This window comes from Pinus tabuliformis, chromosome 4_2 (assembly GCF_031772625.1).
Source record: "Pinus tabuliformis cultivar Carrire ecotype Pingquan chromosome 4_2, CPIR1, whole genome shotgun sequence".
NCBI classification, from domain to species: Eukaryota; Viridiplantae; Streptophyta; class Pinopsida; order Pinales; family Pinaceae; genus Pinus; species Pinus tabuliformis.
Window position 1 is genome coordinate 495,837,254 of NC_142304.1, and position 6,000 is coordinate 495,843,253.

The window sequence follows — 6,000 nt, forward strand, 5'->3', positions numbered from 1 at the left end:
ACTATATGCAGCTTCTCTTGCATCATTCTTGAGACCAGAAGGAACAATTGGTTTTTTAGTTTTTCTATCAATAATCTGCAATTGTAAGACTACTTGTTCCATAAGAGCTCCTAGTGCTTCCTGCAAAGCTGCCTGATCATGTGCAATTTCAAGCTCAAAAGCCAATTCAGAATTTCTCAGGTAATTTGTAATAAAACTTGTAGCTTCAATTTGTAAGGTCCATAAAAATGAATCATCTCCTTTGCACTCTGGTTGAAGTAGGTCCAGAATATATACATCTGTTCTTGCTCCTTGCAAAAGGCTTAACTAAAGCTGGAAGCCATATTCTAGATGTGTATTGCCCACTCAGTTGTACAGAAAACTCAATTTCCCACTTTGAATCCAACGGTATGCCTTCAAGATTTTGTGCTTTCTGAGAGGATATTAAAGTTCTTGAAACCATCATCTCAATTAGTAATAACAGAAGGACAGGCAAACTTGCTTCTTCACCTACAACCCCTAGCAGATGTTTCATGATAGCCAATCTGCGATGCTGTGACATTTGTGGCAATGCATTGACGAAAACCTTCAACAACTTTTTAGGATCTTTAGTAGTCATTAACCAGCATGTAAACTTTGAGCTCGAAATCTGATGAAGCCTTGCTTACAGCTTGAGAAGTTTCTTGGTCGCCAGCTGGAGCATGTAACCGGCACGTTACCCCGTTTGTAGAAGACAGCATCTAAATAATACCATCCACCTTGACAAAAGAAATTCATCTATTTCGAACTCTGCCACTTTGCGCCATCCTTCTTTTATTTCTATTTAATGCGCACTCACCCTTTTAACGACACCAGTTAACCTAAAACCAGCTCTTGTGCCACTAAAAATGGCGGCCTTGTAGCATATAACACTACTCGACTACCCCTTTTCCGGCAAGGAAAAACAAAAATCAACCAGGTGTCTCTGTCTTTCATCGGTGGCAGAGCAAATGAACGAACAGCTAATATCTTCGTTTGCCACATTTCTATCCCGGTGTCATTAATCATGGCGACCCTTTTCATACATATAGAAGCGATAAAGCATGCAACCGCTCTTGCTCTACGATAACATCGGCTTCATGTTTCCATTATAGTGACAGACAGCTGAATTCTCAATATCTGAAAACTCGACACTTGGGTTGTATTCTAGGCGCAATACGTGCCAGGAACTACTTCAGAGGGAAGGTCAAGTTGTAAAATGTAATCAAACCCGGTGGCGGTGTTCCAAGCTTCCACAATACCCTGTCCTCATTCATGCTTTGCTACTTGTGGTAAATGTCAGTTATATCACGTTTCTTCCATTCTTTCAAGTTGTAAACATTCATTCCATATGCCCAACCACAAGTAGTCGGATCAATTCCTGGGCTATGTGAGGATTAGAAAAGTTCAGATATTTGTCAAAGCAATGAAAACTTCTCGCTACATGTTTCAACTGCACCATTTACTTTTCCTTGGAGGTTGACAGACCAGAGTGCAGTCAAAACTTTCTGTACCACGATATCATCATTCAAAAAGAGGATCATGTCCAGTTAATATTTCGGAATGATTCATCAAACCTGTATATTAAAACCTTGGAAACTTGTGCATCATATAAAGCCAGGAATCGGGTACATTCATCATATTAACCATTGTTTGCCCGAAAGACAGATTTGATCTGCAGTCTTTGTGCCGAAGAAGATTCTTTGGAGACATGACAATCAAAGGATGCTCTGGCCATCATATCCATGAGGAAGCAAAACAACAAGTCCAGATTGGCGAAGCCATTTCGATTTCCCACTGCTTATGAGTTGATCAAAAATGACTTGGGCGCCATTTGCAAAATTACCAAATTAAACTTCCCACAGGATCAATAAATTGGGATTCTCTATTGAATAACCCAATTCAAAACCCAGAACACCGAATTCTGATAAAGAACTGTGGCTCACAGTAGACATCTCCTCAGGTTGAATCATGATAACATGGTAAATAACTTGAAGTATTTCATTAAAATAATACCGTGAACCAAAAGAACTTGTAAAAGAATTTGATGCCTAATGCATGCACTATGAACCATTTGAAGAATTTGCCACACCATGAATCTCTGTAAATCTCAAACTCACAAGGACTCCACCGGCATACAAGGTTTAGGTGGATTGTAGCCATTTAAACACACATTAAATATCCCCTGCTTCTGCACATAATCTTGCAACATGTTCTCATTCTTCACCAATATAACACCCCTGGAAACTTGCAACATCTCTCTCAAACATAAGCCAGTCACTGATAATGGATTTTGATGAATATGACAGCTGTGTAAGATTGGCTGTGGATTCAGACAAATTCCCCTTTTCGTAGCACGCTACGAAATCACTAAAACGGGCTGCGCTGCGAAAATTCTCACTCTTTAAGCCAGGCTAAAAATTTTTGACTACACTATTTTTAGTGATAACAGGGCATATGGCAGCAGGTCTCATAGTAGACACAGGTCAGATGGATATGACACTATCAGAGATGGCAAGTTGTTGGACACTCCGGATAGGAGAGGTACTGGAAAAAGGTATTACTCTAGTTATGGTTGTGATAGACATCATGATTGTCATCATTATCATCTGTACAGGAGGAATGATAGGGTATATTTTCCAAATGAGTTCAAGAAGGAAAAGCCACCTACCTTTGATGGAGAGATGAAGAAATCGTAGGATGTGGAGGCTTGGTTGCTTGGCATGTAGAAATTCTTTAGATTGCATGATTACTCAAAAAACATGAAAGCAAGGATAGCCCTTTTCAGTCTCAAAGGTAAAGCGGATATTTGGTGGGAAGACATGAAGAATTTCAAGGACATACATGAGGATGAGTTGACTTGGCATGCATTTGAAAGGATCTTCAAGAAGAAGTACTTGTCTAAGAGGTATTATGATGACAGAGCTAAGGAGTTTTATGAGTTGCAGATGGGTTCTATGATAGATGAGGAGTATACTAGCAGATTTTTGAAGTTGTTGAGATATGTGCCTTACCTTAGAGAGGAGAAGGCCAAGGTTCAAAGATTCATCAGTGGATTTCCAGTTGCATACAGAGACTAGATTGAGTTCGATGAGCCTATATCGTTGGAGGAGGCCATCCGAAAATTGAAGCATTGTTATGAGTAGTTGAAGTGCAAAGCTGAGCCTAAACATGACTTGAAATGAAACGACAAAGCTAAAGTAAAATGGCCACCAAAGAGAGGAAGACCTCAAGATGCAAGTGAGAAATATAATGCAGTTCCTTACAAGAGATTCAATGCATATGAGAAGGGACATGGAGAGAAACAAAGTAGAGGCGATGATAAGGAACCATTACAGTGTTGGATATGTGGTAAGGATCATCATAAGAGGGATTGTCCACAGTATCAGAGTGGTGGTAGACCTCAGTGATGTTGGTCATAGCATTCCTCGAATTTATGCAGTTGTGGATAACACGCAGGCAAATCATCAGGCATCGATCATTGAGATGGACAATATGCTTTGTGATCAAGTTGTTTCTGCTTTGATTGATCCTAGGTCTAACTATAGTTATAGTAGTCGTTGCCTAGTGGATAAGTGTGGTTTGAGAAAAGAAGTGCATGCAGAATCTTGGTTGGTACAGTTGGATACTAGTACAAAGAAGCAAGTCCACCATTGGGTAAGGGCTTGTGAATTTGACTTAAATGGTATGCCTATAGCAACACATTTGAATTTATTACCATTGGGATCATATATTATGCTTTTGGGTATGGATTGGCTATACCTTCACAGAACCAAAGTGGATTGCTTCGACAAGGCCATTGAGTGTGTGGATGACAGTGGGGAAAAGAGGACCTTGCAGGGAAAGAAGAAGCCTACATCAGTAAGGATGGTTACCACTATGCAGGCTAAGTGTAGTTGCAGAAAAAGTTGTGTGATGTTTACAGTACACATTTCTAGTGACAAGGGTAAGGAGTTTGAGGATGCTGATGTGTTGAGAAGGTACCCAATATTGTAGTAGTCTCAGGATGTATTTCCTGAGGACATTTTAGAGTTGCCATCTCACAGGCAGGTATAATTTTCTACTAAGTTAGTGCCAAGGGAAGCTCTAGCATCGAAAGCACATTACAGGAGGAGCACATCTGAGTTGGTAGAGTTGAAGTTGCAGCTAAAGGAAATGTTGGACAAAGGATACATCAGACCCAATGTATCACCTTGGGGCACACTAGTGTTGTTCGTAAAGAAGAAATATGGTACTCTTAGATTGTGCATTGATTACAGGTAGCTTAATAAGGTAATGATCAAGAACAAGTACCCTTTGCCGAGGATTGATGATTTTTTTGATCAGCTAAAGTGAGCGGCAGTGTTCTCTAAGATCGACTTGAGATCGGGATACCATCAGGTACGCATCAAGGAAGAGGATATCTTCAAGACTATGTTCAAGATGAGGTATGGCCATTATGAGTTTGTTGTAGTTCCATTTGGTTTAACTAATGCCCCAACTACATTCATGTGTTTGATTAATAGCATGTTGCGTCCTTATTTGGACAAGTTTGTTATTATATTCATTGATGACATCTTGGTATATTCTAAGAATGAGGAGGAACATGCCGAACATTTAGCAACAGTGTTGATATTGCTAAGATAACATTAGTTGTATGCTAAACTTAACAATTGCAGCGTCTTTCAAACCGAGGTACATTACTTGGGACATGTTGTCTCCAAGGAAGGCATAGTTGTAGATACAGAAAAGATAAGGGCCATCATGGAATGGGTAGCTCCTAAGAATGTAGATGAGGTGAGATCATTTATGGGATTGGAAGGTTACTACAGGAGGTTCATCAAGAACTTCTCACACATTGCATATCCTATCACATCATTGCAGCAGAAAGGTAAGAAGTTTGAATGGATGATGGAATGTGAAGATAGTTTTGAGCAACTTAAGCAATTGTTGACACATGCACCAGTGCTAAAGATTGTGGATCTGGACCAGGAGTTTGTTGTGTGTACAGATGCTTGCAAAAGGGGACTTGGTGGAGTTCTCATGCAAGAAGGACAAGTAGTGTGCTATGAGTCATGAAAACTGAATGAGCATGCGTAGAACTATCTAACGCATTATCTCCAGCTAGCAGTGATTATACATGCATTGAAGATGTGGAGACATTATCTTCTGGGCAGGAGGTTTACATTGATGAGCAATCACAGTGGGTTGAGGTATTTGTTTGACCAGCCGAATCTAAATTCTAGGCAAGCTAGATGGTTAGCTACCCTTAGTGAGTTTGAATTCAAGATTAGATACATCAAAGGGAAGGAGAACTAGGTTGCAGATGCTCTTAGCAGGAAGGTACAAGTAAATCATATAGCAGCTATAAGCTCTTATGGGACAGAGTTACAGGATAGGATTTTGCAGGCAAGTTAGTGGGATGACAAATACATGGAGATCATGCACAAGTTACAGAAAAACACAAGTATAGGTACAAATGTAGGTACATGTGCAGGTACAAGTGATCAGGATGCAAAATATCATCTCATGGCAGATGGCGTGGTGAGGTTTCAAGACAGGATCTATGTGCCGAATTGCAATGAGCTCAAGAAGCTTATCTTGAGGGAGTTTCTTGTGAAACCATATTCGGGTCATCCAAGATATCATAAGACATTGACGATGGTGAAGAAGTTTTACTATTGGCCGAATATGAAGAAGGAAGTGACTGAGTTCATGGCTAGATGTTTAGATTGTCAGCAGATAAAGGTGGAATGCAAGCATCCAGGTGGTCTACTAAAGACTACATATTCATCTAGTGAGGTAGCAAAAGTGTTAATCAGAGAGATAGTGAGACTACATATTCCAGTAAAGACTACATATTCATCTAGTGAGGTAGCACAAGTGTTAATCAGAGAGATAGTGAGACTACATGGTGTTCCAAAGAAGATTGTGTCAGACAAGGATGCAAAGTTCACTTCCAAGTTTTGGAAGGAGCTATTTGCAGGCTTGGGTACATAGTTGGCCTTCAGCACAACTTATCAT